Source organism: Hetaerina americana, unplaced genomic scaffold (assembly GCF_022747635.1).
Source record: "Hetaerina americana unplaced genomic scaffold, ioHetAmer1.1.p SCAF_13, whole genome shotgun sequence".
In the NCBI taxonomy this organism is placed as follows: domain Eukaryota; kingdom Metazoa; phylum Arthropoda; class Insecta; order Odonata; family Calopterygidae; genus Hetaerina; species Hetaerina americana.
The window spans coordinates 15830974-15854965 of record NW_027286403.1 but is presented as its reverse complement, the minus strand read 5'-3'; the positions used below and the strand labels follow the sequence as shown (position 1 = coordinate 15854965).

The window sequence follows — 23992 nt, the reverse complement described above, 5'->3', positions numbered from 1 at the left end:
AAGAATTCGAGCGGAGATTTCGGGCTAAAACGCTTAGCCCAACCGTCGGGGAATCGTTCACCGGAATTCCCTCCCACCCTTCCTGGCTACGTGGGTGCTTCGTATATGGCAGCCATCTTGTGAGTCGTAAGGAAACATTTTTTGAATCGGGGTTTTTCATTTGTATGTATGTATGTATGTGTATATATAAATATATAAATATAAATAAATAAATAAATATATATATATATATGTATATATATATATATATATATATATATATATATATATATATATATATATATTTTGCTAAGCTCTTTACTATACAGTTCTTCTATATATTCCTTCCATCTCTCTTGGATCTTTCCTGCGTCAACTATTACCTTACCCGCCTTATCTCTAACTGCAATCGTTGATCTCCCTTTCTTACTTCCCGATAAAGATTTAACTTTGCTGTACAGCGCACCGATTTCACCCTTCATCTGCAGACTTTCCATATCCTCGCACTGCGTCTTCCACCATGCTTCTTTTGCTTTATTTGCTTCCCGCCTAAATTTATTGTTTAATTCTCTGTACTTCATTTTGCCTAATTCTGTATTTACATTCTTCCATTTTCGCCACTCATCCATCTTTGTAATCATCTCATCCGTGATCCATGGTTTCCTAGTCCTTTTAGCGTTAACGATGCCAATAGTGTCTTTTGCGGCTTTAGACAACCCTTTCTTGATACTTTCCCATTTTTCTTCAATAGTACTTAGCTCGTTACCATCCTCCATGATTTCCTCTACCACCTGTTGGTACTCCTTCCTTTTCAAACGATTTAATGTTTCTACATTCCATTTTCCAACTCGCCGACCCTGCCTTATCTTTTTGAAACGGACGCTACATTTCATAACAACTAAATTGTGGTCAGAGTCCACATCCGCTCCCAGGAAGCTGTGCGAATTTATCACACTGTTCCTAAACCTGTGTCTAACCAGGATATAATCTAGCTGATACCTTTCTGAGTCATCTGGCATTTTCCATGTATACCTGCGTCTTTTGTGGTGTCTAAACCAAGTGTTGGTGATGACTAGCCCCTGTCTCCTGCAGAACTCAACTGCTTTCTCCCCGCGGTCATTCCTCGTGCCTAAACCGTAGTCCCCGACCTCGTCACCATCTCTTCCTTCGCCTACCGTCGCATTCCAATCCCCCATCACTATCAAATGTTTCCCTGCAGGAACACACGCGATTATGTCCTCTAACTGATCGTATATCTTATCGACCTCTTCTTCCTTATGGTTGCTCCTTGGCATGTATACCTGAATAATAACCAAGTTCGTCGGTTCTGCTTTTATCTCTACTAGTAGTATTCTGTGCGTTACCTGCTCTATGTTGACTACACTTCTCCCTACCTCTTCATTTAATACTATGGCAACCCCTCGTTGGCTCTCGTCCCCTCCGCTGTATATTATTCTATACTTTTCACTCCAGTAATCCCCGCTATCTTTCCATCTCACCTCGCATAGACCTAAAATATCGATATTTCCCCTTTCCATCTCTCGCTTAACATTCTCCAATTTCCCTGTCCTCATCATTGTCCTAACATTCCACGTTCCTATTCTAACTAATGTGGTCTTCTCCTGCGTCTTCTGTCCTGCTGTTGCTGGTTTTCTCTTGCAAGGGTTTCGTGGGATGACGACCGCGGAAGCCTTGCCTCCCCCGCTGCCGGGCACGACACACGGCCGATTGGGCCGAGCCCCGTAGTTGCCAGGACTCAAAATATCTGTATAGTCCATCATGTTAATCTTGGGAATGATAATTGAGGTGGTTTCCCGTTGCCTTCCTCAATAGTGTATTGTTTTTAACGTGACACCATCACTTACTGGCCGCCCCACTGGGGTCAGACGCCATTGCAGCCGCCTCACTGAGGAACAGACGCTGCGTGGGCTACCTTTCGTCTGGCTCCTAACCTTCGACCTATCTGGCATGGGTGACCCTACCAGGAGCAATAATTATTACTCCCGCCAGCACAGCTCTAGGGGTCATTGGAACGCACAAGCCTTTCCACCACGTCAAGGTTGTAGTCCGGGGAGGGATATATATATCTGTATATATATATATATATATATATATATATATATATATATATATATATATATATATATATATATATACCTGTAGGCATGGGACTTCTCCTTTTACTGCTGCCACGCGGAAAATGGGTCTCTCGAGACGTTTGATTAGGTTCTCAGGTGAGCCTGCCGTTGGCGCTCTTGATAGCCCTCTTGAGGGCGCTCTCATGTCAAACCCCAGCCCTCCCGCATCCGGCACTCGAGCGTCTCATTGAGATATTTCAAGGCGTGTCTCAACGGACCTGTGATCGCGTAATAATTGATAAGTCTCAATTTTTTTCATCGTGTCTGCGCTTTCCTCGAAAACATTGAATCCGCAGAAGCAGCTGGGCGATCGAAGTGTCTGTAACGGGGAAGGGACAGCGGTAAATGTTCTGAGCTGTAGTTTATGCCCTGTTTTAGTATGTTCTTCTACATCCACGGGTTATACTTGGTTTTTCTTGGTGCCTACCTTTGAACTGAGACCGGTGACTTTTTTTCAAATTTGCAAAGAGTATTTATCTAAACTCAGGATTACATCGGAAACCACATCAACCTGCCTCAACAAGCCGAGTTTTGTGTTTGGAGCTTTTGACCCTCTCTGTAAAGGCCTCTTGTGACCCTCTCGCCTCCTCTTCGTGGTCGATCACTTGGGGAGCCTTAGCTCGAGCGTAATTAGTCGGCAGTTGCAAAGGCTTACTCCCCCTTTAGCAGGGAATGCGACCGGGGTTGCGAATAGGGGTTGGGGAGTCGGGGGTGGCTTAGAAGGAGGGGTGTGGGAGGGGGTCGTGCCTCGTGCATTCCCTAGTGTGCCGTGTTTTCTTATCGCATTCCATCATTACCGCACAACTTGTATGTTTTTTATACCCGTAAATATGTACAGACACCGCGCAACTTGTAATACTTCTTCTTCTGGTGTCGTCTCCTTCGAAGTGTTTGACGACCATCCTGACGTCTCTATGTTTTTTGCTCTCGCATCATCAGTTGGTCGCTGCCACTTATTCAAAGATCAAATCACTGCCTGAGGCTCCGCTTCCGTGAGAATTTTCGCCTCCCCAAGTCCTCCATTCCCAACCAAATTTACCTTCGATGACGGAGTCGTATGCACTTGCCGCATCGGGAGATGTGACCAAGTGACCATGCTTTCTGCCACTTTCGCGTATTTTCACAGAAGGGTGTGCGCGAACTCGGTTACCGTTAACGCTGATTATATTTCATACTCTGTTATATCTAATGCTTACGAAAGTGTGTAAATTGCACGCAGTCAGGTTTTTCTCAGAAATAGGATATTTTGCAGAAAGGGGAATGTCTTCATGATAAAAAAAACATGACAAAAAACTTGATGGAGGTGCCCACTGTTTGCGAACAAATGAATTAACTCGAGTCACCCTAGTTGCCTCCAGTCTTTGAACATGCGTGTAATCAATTGTTTAGTTTTCAGAATTGAGAATTCATTCTGAGAAAATTACCTGTAAACATAAAGAAATCTTACGCCGCGATGTTTGAGCTGGAAGACATTCATTTCGCCGAGGAAAAAGGGACTGAAAGGAAATTTAGCGTCGGAGAGAGCCGCGGGTACAGCAATGAAAGAAAGAGGCAGCCATCTCGCTGGGAAATATGCCGCGGGGAAGTTTGCAAAAAAAAACCGTGCGGTGTTATGAAATCGGTCCAATGGGTCTCTAAAGTCTGCTAGATTGCGGCCCAAGTAAAGTAGTATTTTAAGTTTCTTAATAATTGCACAATAATTTACTGTCAAAGCGATATGAACAAAACAATAAACATACCGTATAAATGTGACCTAAGAAAGGAAGCCCTGTAAAATTCACGGAAAAAATTGAATTCACCTTCCCAAGTTACCATAACTAACCGAGCCATTTTCAATGTTCACCTTGGAAAAGACTCTGTAACCTTTGGTATCCTTGGCTGGTGAAACAAAATTTTTGTGTGGATTCTGAAAAGTGGGTCTTTCTTAGCGTAAAAATGGCGAAATCTCACAAAGGGACTCCTGAAAATATTGAGTGCATTGCAAACATTACTCATGTTCCATCCAGTCCCTATTACTTCCCAAATGAATACCACTCCGATAAGATTTTCTACATATAAAATTGTTGAAATGTTCTTTACTGCAGTTATCGTGGAAGAAGGTTTGAATCATTTCCGCGGAATACTCATCAAAAAAGAATGCACGTAATGTCTTTGCTTATTTCTTAAATTAGATGAATACGTAGGCTATGCGGTTGCCGTTCCTTATGACTATGGGTATAGAGTCGGGCGAGTAAAGTAATTGAAGCGAAATTACAGGTAATTGGTCACTGATACAAGTATAAGTGTGTTTTGAATAATATAGAAATGTTATTGAGAAGAGTCGCTGATTGATGTCATTCAAATATCCGTACCATACGCGGCGAGCTGTGATCTGGCAATTAAGCGTCCACTCTGACTTTTGGCGAATCATAATCCACGTAGCAATTAGCAATAGAATCCAGGCTCTCGTTTAGGAAGCCATCGAATGCAATACAATACGAAGAGGATAGTCGTAATTAAATATGCACCCTCTGTCCTCTGATACATGTATTTACTTGATTGATATTTTGTAAAATTTAGTGTGCGGTATTTTGAATGAACCTGTTGACTTTTTCATTCCATGACGTTTTCATTACTTCATGCAGGCATGCATTCACGTTTTCTTTACTTCATTCATTTTATTTGCGCAACCATTCAGAAAATTACTGAATTGCATTATCTGACGTCTCCGTTGAATAGAGGGGATGACTTGATTTGAATGTTTTTTTTTAATCTGTTTTGGTTGAAAACAATAGCACCTGACATCAAAACCTAGTGTAATTTGTCAACCTGTGCCCCCTGCAGACGTCAAGATTGTAAAAAAATGGATGAATATGGTATTCGTTTGACCCGCCATCTCATTTTCTCCAACTCCCATCAGTCCATATGGAATGGAATTAAATCGTTTCGCAATGCAGGTTTAGTTGGGAAAATCCATTGTAAAGGTTAGCACGTGCTCATGCATGCGTTTCGATTCTCATTTAAGTGCATTTTTAGCACACTTCTTAAAATCCAGTATGACCTTTAAGTCATCCTCTTTCAACCTGAAAGATGTCTCCGCCGTGCAAACGAGGGAGGCTGAATAGAGCCGTGAATCGTTCTCTCGCGTCCTCTCAATTGTCGCACGCGGCCTGCTAGTGAGCGCATTTTGTGTGCGTTTGATGGAAAATGCCTTAATTGGAGCTATGCAGTTATTACGGTCATGTCATGGGGAGAGAAACTCTTATAACCGGCGAATGAACATCTCTTTGAAGCGTCCAATCTGTGAGTGGGAGGGCGTAGTGGGCTCTCAAACCCCCTCACCCTCCTTCTCCCTCCACCCCCTTCACAGCCTCCCTCTCTTTCATACCCCCCTCCCCGCACTTCCACCGCCGTCGCTCCGCCACCGTACCTTTCATTACTTCTGAATCAACACCCTCGAGGAGTAGACGGGAAAGTTTTCGTTGGATTTTTAATTTTAATTCCTCGCTCTCATTTCTTGTAATTTTATAGCGCTTCTTTGGAATGAATTCAAGTTGCTTCGCAGACCAGTTCGAATAGTTTCTCAATGACGACAGCAATACTCGTAGGCTTCTTTGTTGGTTGTCTGCCTGAGCAATAACTTCTTGTCTGCGGATGTCGGGAAATTTTCGCTCCGAATGGAAAAAAAACACGGGGTTAAGAGAGACAAGGGTTAGTGCAATTTAAGAGCGGAGGGATTCCTGGAGCACTTTGCCCTCGAGCGACTCAAAAGCACGCCGTGATTGTTCCCAGAATTCCCAAGGTGCCCGTAAATGTATTTTGTCCTCGTGGAAGAAATTCCTTCTTTTTTCTTCGTGTGCTTGCCCTCCGGTGAATGATAGTGTTATTCCGTGGCGATAACTCTTCCGATGGGACCGACGCCAACTGTTGTCGGCGCAAAAAAAGGAGCGGTGATAGAATTGAGGGCCAATTGATTATGATATTTGCCGTGAAATGTTCTCTCTTCAAATCATTAATGAATTTTTTTTTGTAATTTCATTGGGTGTTTGCGGAATAAGTGTCATAAATGCGGTTTTATCGCTGCTTTCATGTGGGACGCCACTTGAAAAATGTGGTCCCGATAGTGTTCCGTGCTGTGCTCATGCGTATCATTCGTAGTGCAAAGTTTTGGATGATTTTGTAATCTGCGTAGCGGTGCATGTACTATTCGCGTGTTAATGTCCCCAACCCACGTCTCATAACGATTTCATGGATGACGCCCGCCGTTTTCCGTGGTTGTTTTTTTTACGTATCCCACAAATATTCTATGCATTGGTGAAACTCACCGATTAACTCAAAGGTGATGTGCCAGTGTTTTCATGAATTCGCGATTTCAGCCAAATTTAATCATTATATGCTTCACATAATTGTTGATAAAGATCAGAGCAATAGATAAAGAAAAATATCTACAAAAAAATGTACTCCATGCGACAGCAGTTGGAATAGAATTGTGATTAGCTCTTTTACTGTCGAGTGAAATTAGTTACAAGATTGGTTATTAATATTTACGGTATAGTGAAGATCTAACTTTCTAAGAGCTCTTGTTTTGCGAAGGAATTACTTATAATTTTGGATGTTAAATTCAGTGAAAAGGAAAGCATCTTTGCACACACTGCTTTTAAAACACCAAAAAAACACAACAAAACAAAAGTTGTCAAATAAACAATATTTAAAAATTGCGTGAGCGTTAAAATTGACAACTAAAACACTTGGGATACCTCCATGAACTATAAACGTGGGACGTAGAAATGTTTCTTAAAATATGCATAATAAGCCAGCTTGTAAAAATAAAATGAAAACGTTAAAAGATAATTCTAGGAAAGAAGGATGAGAACGAAAAATTTGAGTCCACTAACCTATTTGATGAAACTAAAGTGTGATCTTCAATCACACCACGCTTCTAATGTTCATTAAATTATATAATATTAAATTTTTTACGCAAAACGAGTACCGGGTCTGTACAATAAGTATAGTGACTGGTTCGCTGTAGCCTCAACGAAGCGGTGGATAGGGGTCCGACCGGTCGGCTCCGTAGAGGGGTCCCCCACCACCCAGGCGCACTTCAGTTCAGTTGCCTTCGGGCATTCGTTGAAACAGGAGGTGGATTTTTGTGATGTGTGATTGTTTGTGGTGTCGTCGCGGCAGCATGGAGCGCACCGTCGAGCAACGCTACGCTGTGAAGCTTTGCGTTAAATTAGGGAAATCCGCGTCGGAGACCCTTGAACTCATTAAACAGGCTTATGGGGATTATGTGTAAAGCCGCATAAGAGTTTTTTATCGGGCGAGCGACTATCCGACTAGCACCGCGTCGGATGCCCGACGACCTCTCGAACCGATGCTCAGATGGCCAAAGTGAAAAGAGTTTTGGACTCTGACAGGCGTTTAACCATCGCTATTATCAGTGATTAGACCAACCTTTCAGTCGGAACCGTCAACACCATTGTCACAAAGGATCTTGCGATGAGGAAAGTGTGCGCGAAGCTGGTGCCGAAAGTCTTGAGCGAGGAACAAAAACTGTCGCGGGTGGAAATTCCGAAAGAAATGTTGGACTGCGTCCAGGAAGATGAAGATTTTCTCGACAACCCTACCTTAAAGGATAGCTCAAAAGGAGCTCAAAGGATATCGGTTCGACTCCATCGAGGCTGAACCGCCTCGATGGAGTCGAACCGGCGGCGACGACAAAGGCTCTCAACACTATTCCGGAAACCGACTTCCAGAGGGCTTTTGACGAGTCGCAGACGCTAAGTGTATCGATGCAGGAGGAATGTATTTTGAAGATTAATAAGTAATTGTAATGAAGAGTGCAATACATTTTGATTTTTGGAACAAGTCCCGATACTTATTGTACGGACCCTGTTTATGCTAGCTGAGAAAATATTGCGCGAATAATTGAGGAATATAATTGTGAGGAATATTTTAAGATTCCTGGGAATATTAGAACTTTAAGCTTGTCTTTTCCGTCCTTTGAGCGTCCATAACTTGCCCTCGATAATTTTCAGTGCACATAATTTATTCCTATTCTGCACTAGTTTCAAAACATTTTGTGCCTTCGGCTATACATTTAATCTACGTGTATAAGCTTTCATTTCCCGACCTTCAATTTTCATCTCAATCTACTTTCTAGCAAATGTGTTCCCCTTGTATTAATTTCATTGTTATCATTTCAGAAATTTTCGAGTTTCTCTTGCTCTCATTCCTTTTTTATTGGAAAGTTTGTCTTTTTTTTTAATTTGAAGCGACCAAATATCTATTCGTCCATTTACTTCCATTTATTTGGTGTCCTTCAAAATCTTTTAATTTAGTATTTCATTGCAGATGTATTGACTCGCTGGAGTCTCATTCTCTTATTTCCTTTTTGCGTCGTCCTTAGTGACACTCGAGGAAAACCCTCGAAAGAGTCCATTGTGATGGTGTTATAAATAAATGAAAAGATGGTTTCAATCGTATGTGTGTGTATATATATATATATATATATATATATATAATATAAATATATATCTTGTTAACACAGAGCTTCGCAAGTTTGCTCATTCTCATGGTCTTAATGAGATTCATGGCCTTTTTCCATCAGGGTTCTGGATGAGTTTGTCTCTTTCCTCCGTGGAAATCGGTCCACTCATCCCTCCAGAACCCCTGCCCTGCCTCCCCCCACCCTGAGTCCCACCCCACCTCCACCCCGTGACACCCTCCGCCCGTATTCACCCCTGTCTGTTGCCGCCTTGATGGAATCAAGGGTTCCACAGTGGCAGGCAGCACTCCAGCGCCATCTGTTGGCCGCCCCTCCCCCCACATCTTCCCGTCCCATACTCCCCTCTTTCCCGCCCCCCCCGTCCCTTTGGTTTGTTTTCACACTCCATAGTCCTTTGACCCCTCGCGTTTCCACATTCAATTAATTTTTGCCCATTAAATTATCATTCACTCTACTTCGTAGACCGCTGGCAGTAATTTGATTGTACCAATACAATTTGCTCGAATCAACAGACCCTTTTGCGAGGCCATTTTTCCTTAGTCAATCCACACTCCTAGTGGATTGATCTATAGAAACATGTGCGATGAATTGAGCGAGGGAAGTTCGAAATTTGACGATTCGGCGTCTAATTTAGGAGCGGGAAGTCTGCGAATTTTAGCTAAAATCTGTCGAAGAGGGGAAGAGGGAGGTAATGGAATTCTTTGTTCTTAATTTATTGTCTTCTAACTTCCCCGTATTTGATCAAATAGCTGATTCATCTCTAAATAATGGTGGGCTGTATTAAGCGTTAGAAGTATCCTGATGACGTTCACATCGTATAAATCGGAGCCTGTGTCAGGTTTATGATCAATTTGAAAGAAGGGACGAGTTTATCTTTTGAAAATCATGGGTGGCTGTAAAAGCATTGCTTGAAAAATTGAACCAATTACCCTCTAGTCACGGATTATTTCAATTTACCCAAAATTGTTGTTAAATGGGGATATTTTGGAAGGTTTGCCACGCTGAATGCTTGATAATTCACTTGAAAGACCCTCCAAAGTTAGGTAAAAAACGTCTATAGCGTTGGACTACTGACCGGAGGGCCCGGGTTCCATTCCCGGGCATGGCACTCTGGGCACATGCAGCCCCACTCAAGCTATGTGATTTTTCGGGTACCAGATCTTCCTTGAAAACGATAATCGGCCCAGGGAAAGGAACTGGCCCCCCTACCCTGATGTGTGAATTTTCACACGCCGTATAGGGCTTAGTACTGGGTGAACTCGACAATCACCTACCAAGCCGACCTTCGAGTTTATTACTGTGTTTACGATTTTTATGTACTCATTTATTTTGCAAAATTTGTAATCTCAGGGGCTTTCTCTCCTCGATAAATATCCGCACGGATCAAAAAAATGCGCCTGAATCTATCAACTGTGAGATATTTAAACCTATGCTGTTTTTGTTGCTCTTCTTGTTGTGTATTTTTAAACATTTTATTTTCTGTTAAATAAATTCATTGCAATAATTACTGGAGTGCGAGTCCCCGCCGCTCTATTTGGCTGGTGGCAGTCCCCCGGAGATGAACATTGCTGTCACCGTGGCCGAACTATCGAGGAGAGGCAAAATAATACTCCCTTATGCTCCCGGTTGTCATTCAAAATCAAACTATTTGCAATCATCCTCTGTGAGGATGAAAGAATTTCCACTTTCAATTTGTGTTGGTAAACCATAAATCGGTGATATACAAGCCATGCACTTGGAAGTTATAATTATCAAAGTTTCTTCGCCAGGTCTGGAGCTACCACGGTTAGCGTATAGAGTTACGAGTTTCGTGTCATTTATTCGGTACATTCTTTTCATTTCTAGCTTCTTTAGATTTTGTAACTTTTATTTTATTATTTATTTTACGACTTTATTGAGGCGACATTGAGACTTCATAGTTTTATTATTTATTTTACGACTTTATTGAGGCGACATTGAGACTTCATAGTCCCCTCTTCCTCCTAACCCTTACGCATTACAACAAAGGCAATCACAAGCATCCATGCCCTAGGCGAAGGAAAATCCGCCTAGGTGGAAGTCGAACCCGCGACCTCTGGATCCCCGACCCCGCCGCCACCTGGGCCGGATTTTGTATTGGTTATGTTCTTACGAGAACGTCTTTATTTATCTATTTCACAGCCACTGTTTCCAATTTATCCATTCGTGACTAACCTACAGTTTTTCTGGAAAATAATCTTGCTCATCAATGCAAACATTAAGGAGAGACCAAGAGTGCAATGAGCGAGGTGCATTCACGTTTCACGAACTCCTTTCCTTCGGAACTCAACTGAGGCGAAGATGTATAGGGAGCCCCTATAACTTTAATTCCCATCGCGGCTTGCTGTTGCCCGCCGTCATGCAGGAGCGTTCACCCTAATTCTCCAAAATTGGATCTTGGCGAACTGCTTTGCAAGTCAGTGCAGTTGATGTGAGTTTTCTTCACGTTTTGCGATTTGTTTCCAACGGCTAGTTTGGAAGAGGCGCAATTGTCGCCGGCGTTAACGTGAAGCCAGATCACGTGCTCGGTGACTATCCTTCGTCGTGCGTTCAGTATTATGCACCGGTAAGTGCTCGCTGTCTCGCACTCACGACGGGCGCGTGCGTGGAAAAGCGGTCCCGATCGGGAGGGATATTCACCAGGGGAAGGGGGTTCGGCGAACCACGGGTGGGAAGGAGTCCGTGAGAAGGGAACGAGGGAATCCCCGAAATTGACAACGCCGTCAGGGAAGGCCACCCTGCGGTATAATTTTTAGTGACAGTTGTTGATAAGCACTGGGGCGGATTTTAGGGGGTGGGGTCTCCGGGGGAGTCTTAGCCGATCGATACGTGGGGATTGCCTGGGTAGTGCGGGGGATGCGTGGGTGGGCGTTGGTGCGGGTGCCTCTCTCCGTTGAGATCGCAACCCCCGTTCCACTTCTCATCTTCGCAGTGCCCACTGGCCCCTCCTCACCCCTTGTCCCACCCCCCTCCCATCTCTCCTCTCTCCACCTCCCCCCCTCCCCCGCCAACCCCCCCTCGACCCTCCCGGTCCCGAGTGGAAGTGATGGCGGTATTGTTTTTTTCTGGTGCCATCACTTTCGACTCGCTTCGCGCCTTGCTCGCAATTCGTTCCTCGTTTTTTGGGGATATGGTGGTCGAAATGTGAGCTGTGTGTACGCCTTTCTTACGACTCTCGCCCGGCAAATGTTTTTATTTCCACCAAAGAGAATTGAGGGGATCTCGAGCGTTGTTGAAGCACCTCTGTTTCCAGCGTAGCACCCAGAGACAGACGGCCCCCACCGACGGCCATGAAAGTTCTTTCCACTCTCCCTTTCACACTCTACGAGAAGCTCTTGACTATTGACGGAGCGCATGACTGTTAATGTGATCTTCAGTTGCTTTGATTTAATAATTAAAAATCTGAAGCTTAGCAATAGCTCCTTGAGACGTGAGTCATATACCAAAAATAAACATTTTTAAAGGAATACAAGTTTGAAACTAGTCTGATTATTTTACTAGTGAGGTTTGTCCCCGATTTGCGCGTGATCAGGTCGAAGTGGACACAGTTATGCTTGAAGACTTACGTGCATCCAAATTAATGGTAGGCGCTCTGTCAATATTGAGGGTTCTCTGTGCTCTGCGAATGAATGTTGCTACTCCATCTTCGTGCAGCTAGTCCGTCTCCGCAGACGCTTAAATATTAAGTCGTGCTCGAGCGCCTGATGAACACTGTGTTAACCGGCTTGCAAGGGAAGAGATGCTACGTGTATCTGGATGAAATTGTGATAAATGCAGATTCGTTGGTCAACCACAATACGAAGCTGAAGGAGCGGATTGAGAGTTAACCAAAAAAACAAAGTCGAACTAAACCCGGAGAAATAAGAGTTCCTGAGGCGTGAATTGAACTACTTTGGTCACGTAAATACCGAGGGAGGTGTGAAATCCGACCCGTAAAAAGTATAAAGGTGAAAAGAGTTCCCATTACCAACTTCCATAGTTATCTCTCAGGTGACCCAGGAGCGTTATCCTTCTCATTCCCTTTCTACCAACGCGCCGGGTCAATACCCTGGGCTCTACCAAACGGGATGACCAATAAGTCCTTGCTTCATCGCTCCGTTGATCCGTGCACCGACGGCCTGAATCATGGCGATTCAGTCTTCAATGGGTGCTCCTTGTGGGCCATGCCAGCTGGTACGGCAACGTATTGATGCCCAATAAGCTGTCACTTATTCTTCGTGTGCTTGTTGTTTGTTTTTAGCCACTATAAATGCACGTTGGACGGAAGGTACTGACTCCTTTGACGTGACTTCCAGAGATTATATCCGTCCAGGAAATAATTTTTATCATCTTGAAAGTTTAAAGTATTTTCGTGCACCGGAAATAGTATTTCCTTGTGACCTTTCCGTGTTCAGCTCCTTCTATTAAATTCCGCAGAGCAAGATTCTAATGTTTTAGGCAATTCAAGAGGCCAAACCTTTTCCTACATATCCAGCGCGTACTCAACGTCAGTCCTGTTTCACCGCCTACAAATTCCCATTAACACTCAATCCAAGTTTTTGACGTTCAAACTAACCCCTAAGAACTTTCCTTCCTTCGCTCACAATCACTGACATTTCTTCTTTTATGTCTTTCTCTCTCCGTCTTATTTCTCTATCCTTTTGCTTTCACATCTCTTGAGGGTATCCAAGTCAAGCTCAATTTATTTTCGACTTCGAGTATATACCACAAAAATGTCGACCTTAAGGTAATAGATTTTCGAAACTATCTATTACGTACAAACAGAGATAAGTCGGAGATATGTTAATTTTGAGTGGGGTGAATTGTAAAACCCTGGAGACTGCTGCAGAGATAGCTACTGATGAGTCATATTTAATGGAAGAGTTAGTTCATACTTCTGCTTTTCAGTATATTTGTTGAATATGCATTCCTTTCTAATTGACACTGTATCTCTCTTTTGCTCAAGGCTTTCTATTCTTTCGGTAATTTTTTCTTCACTAATACAAAAACTCTCCAGCAAACTCTATAACTTACGTTTTAGTTGAGATATGCAGGTAAACAGTCGTAGGGAAGAGTCAGTAAGATATTCGCGATCAAAGAGAGTAAATAATTGGAAGGCTTCCTGGAAGACAGAATTTTAAATGAAATGGAACTATAACGCTATGGTGAGCGAATGGAGGGAGGTAAATCATAATAAGTCTGGTGTGGGAATATTTAATAGCCCTCTTGAGAAATTGATTGTCTTTTGCAGGTAAAAGGTTTTCACAATGACTGACGGTGGTTACGACTCCATCACCGACGTAAGGACACATGGAAGATGCAATTAAATTCAGGGATATAATACTAATATTATGGTAAGACAGATTTAGGGAGCATGTTTCCTTTGCTACAGTTTCCCTGGAGATCTAGGTTCGGGTCATCGCAAATTGGATAAAATATCCAAAATTTCTTAAGGGAATAGAAAAAAAGAGAACGGAGTTGCGAAATTATAATGTATGAATTTTATTTGGGATAAAAAGGGAGGGTCATTCGCAATGTATTGATGAATTGTGGTTTAGGATGAGGGAGTAGAGATTGTCAATTGAGGGAAACGGTGGGGAACAATCGTGAATATCTTAAAAAGAGGTTGAACAGCTGATGAGAAAGCGATGTGAGCGAGGAGTATTATAAAAATTAGGAAGCCATGTTATGAAAAAGATGATTAGGAGGACTGAGTAGAGAAAGTATCGGAAGAATGTGCTGTGTTGGGGATTGGGATGTGCAGACAATGAAATGGCATCCACGGGTGATTAAGCGTTATTATCATTTCTGCAAAAAGAACAAAGCTGGGGAGAAATTCAGAGAGTAGGAAAATTAAACGTGTCCACAAAAACTAATGAAAGAATTAGCAATGGGGAGATGGGGAAAGACACTCAGGCCCATAATTTCCTTTAATCGCCAAGAGAAAATTTGCTGCCCTGAGTGGAGTTGTCTACACTATTCACAATATGTATCGCGGAGCAATTGAGCGGCACCATCGTATGGGAGGGGTGCCGTCTAGCACGGTTGACACAGGCGGGAATATACGTGCGGGCGTTGCTCAAATGTCTTTCGTGGAGTGATTGCCGACTGCTCTGTGTGGGTTGGGGGTAAACGTGGTGTGCTCGCCGCTGCCCGTGCATCGGAGCCTGTCGAATCCATCTAAAAATACTCCATCCACACAGTTCATGTGCCGGCTTTCCGCAGTATGGAATGGAAAGTGATCTGGTGAGCGGAGTGTGTTGTTCGATGTCCTCTTGGCGCATTTAGCGGCAGACGGTGGATGACTGCACTGAGCGATCCTGAGGTTCCTGCCGGCATTAAGGTTGGGTCATTGTCGTTGGTTGTGTTCTGACTCAAGGTAGGTTTTTAGAAGGTCCGTGACCATTTGTCTTACATCTTAGCTTAGAACGAAGACCTAAATTCCACAAGATAAAACGTCGTGAGGGGGTGGGGTTATATGATATTATTTTGAAATTTCGTGAAAGATTCATATTGTAGAGATGTTATAAGCAGGATATTTTCTATTCTCTAATGGAAATCAATTTTCTCGGTTGTATGTATCAATACAAAATTTACGCGCAAGATAATGGGGCGAACGCCGACATTATATGGAGCAACATATCACACCTTGTCACAGCTCGGTATCCGTCCACAAATCTTGGATTTGGAACCCGCCATTTTTGTGATAGATATACCACGATATTAAGCCGATACCATCGTATGAAAACGAAAGCGTCATATTTCACATTATGCCATCTCTGTTCTTTTTCTGAAATTAGAAATTTAGGTAGAAAGTCTTGGTCAGAGTGGAGAGTTGCGCTAATACTCGTTGCGTGCTGTGCATCACTGTACTTGCATATTTGTGTTTCTAGTCGAAAGTTTGATTTAAAATATCGATTAATGGATAGTTCTGAAGTGTTTTATTTTTATGACATTTTAATCGAGATGGCTTACTCTTTCCTGTATGTTTTTCAAATTCATCTCATCCTTGACATCAATGAGATGAATTCGGCCCATTTCGCTGTCACATCTGGTCGAAAGGCCCAAGGGTGTCAAACTCCGAGAGCGAGCGCATTTAGTCCCGTGTTGTGTTTCCATTTCCACTCGGATGCTTTGTTGAGGAATTGAAATGTGCTTGTTACACCGTCCTTTGAGAGGTATGTTCAATCACCATCCCTTGAAGGGGTTCCGAAAAAACGAAGTCATGGGCTGGTTTAAAACACACCCTCCCTCCCTTCGGGCCTTAACTCACCTGCACATCTGAAATGGCACGCATCACAAGTTGCCGGGTTTATTTACCGTCCTAAAGTTTTTCGGTTATTTTCGAATATGTTTTAGCTAGTTATGGATAAATTATCCTTTTTCCTCCCCGAAAACTGTCCCTTGAACGAAATGGGGTTAACCCCAGACAAATATTTGATTCATTTAATTCAGTATTTGGTTCACTAATTGTGAGTTCGCGCACGACCTCTCAGCAAAATATTACATAAAGTGACGCAGGACATTTTTAAATCTTCTAATATAATTAAGTACTCATTCTATGCGTATGCCCTATCTTTTATTCTATTTACTGGGCTGTTACGAGCTCGTATTTATGTATTAATGTAAAATTAATCCAGTTAGCGATCGAGGTATGGCTTAGTGATAGATTTGGTCAGAAAATAGAAAAGCAAACCAATGCAATAATCAATAATTTACTGAATAATCTGATTGAACGACCACTTCAAATGTACAGGATTTAATTGAGTGAGGATGTTAGTTAATTCGTGGGTAAGTAAAAAATGACTTTAGCAGCGAATACATTATAGCATTTATTTGGATTTCCGTTACAAAGGTGCTCAACCACTCGCACCCCTCCTCTCCCCCACCCAGCCCGCGATCCCCTCATGTAAGCCCCATCCCCCTGTAAACCCCTCCCTTTCCCATTCCATGCGTCCCCCGAGCTATTTTCACTCTCAGTCGTTCGCGCGAGAGTCCTGGGCCTCGAACCCGGCACCTTGGCATGAAGGTGAGGTCGGGCTGCATAAAATTAGACACGGGGCGCGGCTTGGCTCCCCATCGCCCTCTCTCTTTCTTTCTGCCGCGCCGCCCCCCCGGCTCGTCTCCCCCCTCGGTTCGTCTCCCCCCTCGGTTCGTCTCCCCCTTCCTCCCACGGCCTCTGCGGTCGCATAGTTCGGGTTTGGCCAGAATTCAATTTTGTAGCGACGGGGGATGTTTCTCATCATCAGTCTATTCCCTGCTCGAAACCGATTTTTGTCGACAATTAGCTCTCGTGTTTTTTTTTAATTTATTTGTATTGTTACCGAAGAGCACAGAAACGTTTCCATGAAACGCGAAAAATAGTCACCCTCCGCGTGTATAAAAAAATATCAAACGTGTCAGTTAAGGACTCATATTTTTTCAATATTGAATTTTTGCTTTTCCACGGGGTTTTACAAAATACATCCTTTTTTTAAAAAAAAGAAATAATCAGTGTATGAATGTAGCGTTTTTGCGTAAATTGATTATTTTTGCGTCTTTCATCCTTGTCCTAAAATATTTTATTATTTTACTAAAACATGACTTCTGCTAAATAAATTCACGATACGCGCTTCAAGGTGATTGAATTAAATATCGACAAATTTTATTAGGAAAGAATTATTTGGGAAAAGATTTCCCGGGATTAGTTTACAATTTTCCGTCGTTTCATACTCGGATGAGGCATAGATTCATATCTAGTGAAATTAAATTCTACAAATTGATAACAGTGGCCTCAGGTGCATAAATAAATAAAAAAAATGTTGAGAAATTAGTACTGAAATCAAAATGCATTCATCAATATCTATGTTTAAGTCTTGAGTGGTGCCGTGGGCGTGTGTAGCAAGGGTTTGTTACAATATGTTATTTATTTATATAAACACTATGTATACATACGTTTACACACACACACACACATATATATATATACTTTTTTCTATTTCTTCCGATGAAGACGGAGCTCAATTCCGTCGAAATGATCAAGAAATAACGTGTGAGTGATTTTATGTGTTCTTATATTGTTTGTTGCTGTCCAAGTTTGTTGTATATATATATATATCGTTATATTGTCTGAAATGTGAATGAAAAAGTTAGGTGGATTTATGGATTAAAAATAAAGTATTTTAGGAATACTATATCCAAAAGTCATAAAGTCAAGTTTTGCCATTCCGGGTGCGGCGGGGTGCCGTCTCCGTCGGCCAACTCAAGAGTTCGCTGGTTCGATTCTCGCGCATGTGGGTTTTTCTCCGCCCAGAGCTTGGGGGTTTGTAATTGTCTTTGTTGTTCTTTTCAAGTTAATGGATCCGAGAAATATCAAAAAGTGGCAGTTTTTGGATTAAAAAATTAAGTTGCCTGCAGTAATTCTGGAAGTGTGTTTATAATTATAGAGAACCCTTCGTGTGGTATGATCCACCACAGTTATCAACCCTAAGGCTGGTATGGTAGGTAGGGGTTGAGTTGAACCCGGTGCTAAACCCAACGGTTTGAGAAATTCACAGATCAGAGTAGGGGGGATGAGCAGTTCCCTTCCTTGTGTCGCCTGTGGTTTCCCAGAAAGATCTGGTACCTGAAAAATTCACACAGCTTGTGTGAAGCTAAGGGTGGTCAGAGGCGTCACCCGGAATCGAACCTGGGCCATAAAATCATTAGACTAAAACTGTAGCCACTGAACTACCCTGTACATAGGCTAACAATGTAGGGTGGTTTGAAATGAGATTCTTTTGCCCTATCCGAATCTTGCATTCTGTAAACACGCACTTTTGTATTTTTGGTTTGCATTGTCATTAGTTGTGTTACTGCGTCAAGTAGCTCTAATTAATTTAGCAGTTTGTTTGCATGTGCTCACCTAAGTCTTATGTGAGCTCTTAGTAAGTACAAATCGATATAAAAGCGAAGTGAAGTGGAAGGGTGCTGTGTCGGACCAAACAGAAGTGTAGCTGGCAAAGAGATTAAGAAAGTACATTCGAGACTAATTCCAAACTCTCCACTTTATCCTAGACCGTTGGAAAAATAACTTGTCCTAGAGATTATCAGAGAAGGGTAGTCTTTTCACTTGGTGCCCTTTATTGCAGGTGTTGAAATGCATTGCTCCCCCCGTATGAAAACAAAGAAAACCACCATTCAAATTGTCTCTCACCGTTACTCGCAGTTTTTTGTTCTGGTCTCCCATTCTCTGATGGTGCTCTCAAGAATAATTAAATTAAGATGCGGAATTAGACTACGTTATTTTTCGTCGACATGAAGTGCCGAAAAAGTAAAATTATTTATTATTACGGTACAAAATTATGGCCCGACAATTTTTGCGATACGTAGTACGAATAAAATGTGCTGAACGTTTCTGGCACCCTGGCGAGGGGGGGTGGGGGAAGCCGGCGAGTGCTCTGCCGGGCAGCCTGTCCCGCCGCAGTCCACATCTCCCGAAGTCCCTCCCATTTCTCTCCCCCTCCTCTCTTTCCCCATTCCTGCTCCACTTCCCTCACCATCGCTCCGGGCTATTTTTGGATGGCCGAGTGCGGAGGGGTGTCGTGGAGAGAGGGATAAAGAAAAAAAATATTATCGGACTCTGAGAGGAAATGGAAGTTTTTCAATATGTTTTCACGTGAAGTGCATTTTATTTCCGCTCTTCTCTGCTGCAGCGATATTCATGCTCCCATCTGGGCGGAATTAACCCGGAGGTTTTCCTCGGCGGAATGGGGTGACCGCGGTGGGATAGTTCAGCCGATTGGTGATTTTCGTCGGAAAAAGCGTTTTGAATTCCTATGGAATACGGTTCGGATCAGGTCAGCCCCAGGGCTTCGCGTTTCCGTTTCATGTTCGTGACGGGAAAGGTATTCCTCGTGCGAAGTGTTTTTTTTTATTTTTCACTCACTCTGCGAAAGCTGTATAGGAAGAGGATTAATTGTTTTAAAAAAAACTTTATAGTTCACAGGGACTCATTCGATAGGGAATTTATTCTCAGCCGTGTGTTAAGAATGAAATATTTCGAAGGAAAATATAATAAGCTAATCAGCTTTACGAATTAACATTGACCATTCGAAGGTACGAGTTTAATGGTGTAGTAAGTCATAATGATTGGCGTGGTGGTCAAAAAAATTAAAAATTAGTCAGAATTGTAAAAAGGTTGTTAGAAAGGCTTTCGCCGTGGTGTATGGGCGGCGCTTTGCTTTCTTCGTTCTTCTATTCCGCTAGGCGATGGTTTCGCTAGCGACGCAGTCAGCATCTTCAGGTTAATGTCGGACCTAACGAAGCTGGCTTGCTGGAATCCTCGTCCAGCAACTTGTCAACAAACGCCAGAGCCACCTTCACTTCTTGATGATACGTGAAGGAAGCTCCTGTAGACAAATTGTGTGACTTATCTCGGGAATAGCACTCAAGACCATATCTTTCACCCCAGCTAGTGGCAAAGCATTTTCTTCTGCAAAAAATGTTCAACTTTATTCACTGCTACTAATTTTTTACCTGTTAAATGTAATTGAAAAACAGGCAATGTATACGACACAAATATTTTTATGTACTACGCACAGATTGCACTAAACTGCTCAAACATCATATGCTTGAAATTTTTTTCAATCTTTAGATATTTTACGGAGTTGTTTATAATGGTTAGGCATACTTGAGATCTCTACGTGATTTTAGTGAGCTAAAATGTTTCTCGAACTGAGTTCTTCCATTTCTAGATGCACGTATACGGATTTCCCGGAATGGAAGTAGCAAGATGAATGACTACATTACTATCTGTCCCCACTCGATGATAATTTTCCAATGACCTCGTAAATCTCCTTTCTTACATTTTCCTTTATTTGGCGGGAGAAACTATCAGTGGATCCGTTTCTGACACATGTATATATAAATATAAATAAATAAATAAATATATATATATATATATATATATATATATATATACTCATATATACAGAAACAGATATAAGGAAAAGGGATAGGAACACAAATAAAGGACGAACACAATAGAGGTGGGGAAGGCGGAATCGAACGGATCACAAGAGTAAAAATATTTCCTCAACCGGGACTCGAACACCGGATCTTTCCACTTGCCGGGCGGATGCTCTTAACCACTTGAGCTATCGAGGAAACGTGTTCGTCCTTTATATGTGTTCCTATCCCTTTTCCTTATATCTGTTTCTGTATATATGAGTATTTATTCGCCGTTTGGCGGGATTTCGTGTTTGAATGTGTATTTGGCCAATGTGGCTCATCTCTTTCTTCTGGCTATGCGTGCCACGAAACGCACTGTTCCTTTCCTGTATGATGTTGTATGAATTCTAACCCACTGTCCTTTCCTCTCCTTGTGTATTGTCTATTTCTCCTTTGGTGGGTGAAACAGCCCCCTGACGCCATCTCTTGGCTGAAAGAATCGGGGCGCTTGGCGACATATTAGACCCACGGATCTCAGGGTAAATTGACTATCCTCGATAGCTCAAGTGGTTAAGAGCATCCGCCCGGCAAGTGGAAAGATCCGGTGTTCGAGTCCCGGTTGAGGAAATATTTTTACTCTTGTGATCCGTTCGATTCCGCCTTCCCCACCTCTATTGTGTTCGTCCTTTATTTGTGTTCCTATCCCTTTTCCTTATATCTGTTTCTGTATATATGAGTATTTATTCGCCGTTTGGCGGGATTTCGTGTTTGAATGTGTATATATATATATATATATATATATATATATATATATATATATATATATATATATATATATATATATATATAGAAATATATATATATATATATATATTTCTTCCTTGAGAAAGGTGGTACCGCCACCGAAAATTCGGAAACGTGTGAGTTTCTTTTCTTTTTTGCGCCAACGTAAAATGGGTTCGATTCCCGGCAAAGCATCGCTGGTCATTCTCGGCTTTACCCAATCTTTGTGATTTTTTGGGTGCCACATCTTCCTGGGAAACCGTAACCGGCAAAGGGAAAGGAACAGGCCCCCCAACCCTGATGTGTGAATTTTACATGTCGTCCGGCTTGTTGCTGAGTGAACTGTACCATCACCTAACGTCTAAAAACCTACCTTCGGGTTGAAAACTCTGTTTATGGTTTTTAAAATATATACATATGTTGAACCAAAGACGGCGTCAACCACCGCGTGATCGCTATTTGTCCTCCATTTGGCAATGCATGATCCGTGGACTGTCTTCCTTCTCCAATGACTTCGGACGGGGATATTTGCCCGGGTTAACTCGTGGGGTCATTTTATAAAATATATGCAATATCTATTTTTAATCCGGTAGTACTTTAAGTTTAGGTTTAATGTCTAGTTAAACTGAATGTTATCGTTTTCCTCCGTGTAAGTTCAGTTTTATGACCGCCAGTCAACTTCACAACCGACTGTTAATGAGCTCGTTGACTGATATATAATGATACCACGGTTCCAATGTTCACATTCACTAATGAGCAACCTTATTTGTTTATGCTAGTGGATTTACCACTTTTATCTACGTTAAGTTAACGTTCCCGTTAAGTAACGATTGGATATAACGGGACATTATCAAACCGAATCTAAGTGTCTCAAGTTTGTGTCACTCATACACTCTACCACTTTCTTTCCGTACGACACCAGGGTCCTAAATGAGGTTCGAACTTTTCACCTTTTGCGTCAGCTGCTCCCTTCCACATGCTGCCTCCGCGTCCACGCCGTGGAACATTTCTTTTATCCCTCATAATTCTATAAGAATGAACTTAGCGTTTCGCTAGGTGAACGTTTTTTTTTAGCTCTTCGCTACTCCTTTAGTCAAAACTCTCATATATTGTCGAATTCTAACGCATGAGACTGAGTCGAAAAACTTTAACTCGGTGCGTTACGGAGAAATATTTTGAAAGGTTTGCGTTATTATTTCCTTGTCAGTTAAATCTTGAAAGTATTTCAACTGTTGCCCGTTGGGATATTGCGGCCATTGCTCCCGCTAATCCTTGTATTTTCACCCGTGTTCCTTCCAATATAAATGCATTGGAGCCATCATTGCCACCTCGATTAGACGAGTTCTATGTTCGCAATATCTCACTTTTCCCGCAATTTTCCTAGGCCAGTAATGAATGCTGTATATGTTTAGGCTTTAAGGAATCTTTCTTTTAAGGATGAATTCATTGGTTTTTCTTCGAGTGAATTCAAAGAAATAGTGGGATATGCTGCTGTATTTGCTTTAGAGAAGTCACCTGTTGTGGGGCATATATTTGCCAAAAAAAGTTCATAATGCAAAAAAACCTTGGTCCAAACCGGGGTTCGAACCCGGATACTTCAATTCCTGAGTTGATTGAGCGTGCACACTTATGATTGATTAGACACTCAGTCGGTCACGGACGTATTTCTTAAATTTTCAAATGAAGCAAAAGTGTGGAAATGTAAAATACACGTGTATGCCGTAAAAAAACATTTTCCCTGTAGAATTCACGAGTTGATGCATCAACATTTTTCTGCGCAACATCTTGATAAGTAACTATTTCATGAAAGTACTTAACTGCAGTCTCACATTGAAAAACAATATTTTTATGATGAAGCGAAAAATATTTGAGAGCTAAATACTGTTGTTACTGGTTTTACAGTGCCTTACATAGTATTCGTTTTATCACGTGCTTACACATAGTTCAAATTATTTCTTTCAGTTTAAACAGGTCTGCATCGTCGATAAATATTAATGTAATGCTAATTGCTTGGCTACATGTTAGATTTGTAATTTAGATAATCGAAATTGCGAAGTTTTTATAATGTTGTTATTTTTTGTGCTTTCAGATTAATAATGGTGAAAGTCATCCCATTTTCCATCCAAGGTCGTCTCGAGCGGTATTGAGGTATTGCATGTTTTTTTTGTCTTCGTAGTGAAGCACCCCTAAAAATTTAAACCAAAGTGAATGTAATTTGGGAGACCCTCTATTTTACGGCAAAAATTAGCGTGATGTGATATTGAAATCCCGACACCTGGATTTCTTCGTCCACCTCGGCGCCGTGTCTCGGGTTCTTCGTCGCTTCCTTGCGTCGGAACTTCGCGAAGGAGACCCGTTACCGTGATAAAATGTAACCTGCACCACCATGTTGCCTTTAAACTCTCTCTCTCTCTCTCTGCTCGCCCCCAGCTTTGATCGTTGGTAGTATCTACGGCGTGTCTAAACGTCCTGCACATCTCTTGAGCTGCGATGCTACGGCGAGCTGAGACGTTAGCCTGCCGGAAACCGTCTTCCCTTCCCCCCCTCTCTCCATCTTTTCAAGGACCTCGATTCTACCGAGAGGTGTGGGTGGCTATTTTTTCTCTTACGTTTCACATTTCACTCCTCCTCGGAAGAGCCTCTACCTCCGCATTCCACCCTGCGCTTCTTTTTGCCGTGCTTCCACTTTCACATCACG

At 42.3% G+C, this 23992-nt stretch overlaps 1 long non-coding RNA gene across 1 annotated transcript in view; it reads left to right on the top strand.

Annotated features, from left to right (window-relative positions):
* Positions 1-23445, top strand: part of LOC139686163 (uncharacterized) — a 303845-nt gene extending 280400 nt beyond the window's left edge. The window contains exon 4 of the long non-coding RNA XR_011700311.1: positions 23384-23445. This is a non-coding gene — a long non-coding RNA (uncharacterized lncRNA). The remainder of the gene's footprint in view (positions 1-23383) is intronic.
* Positions 23446-23992: the final 547 nt, after the last annotated feature.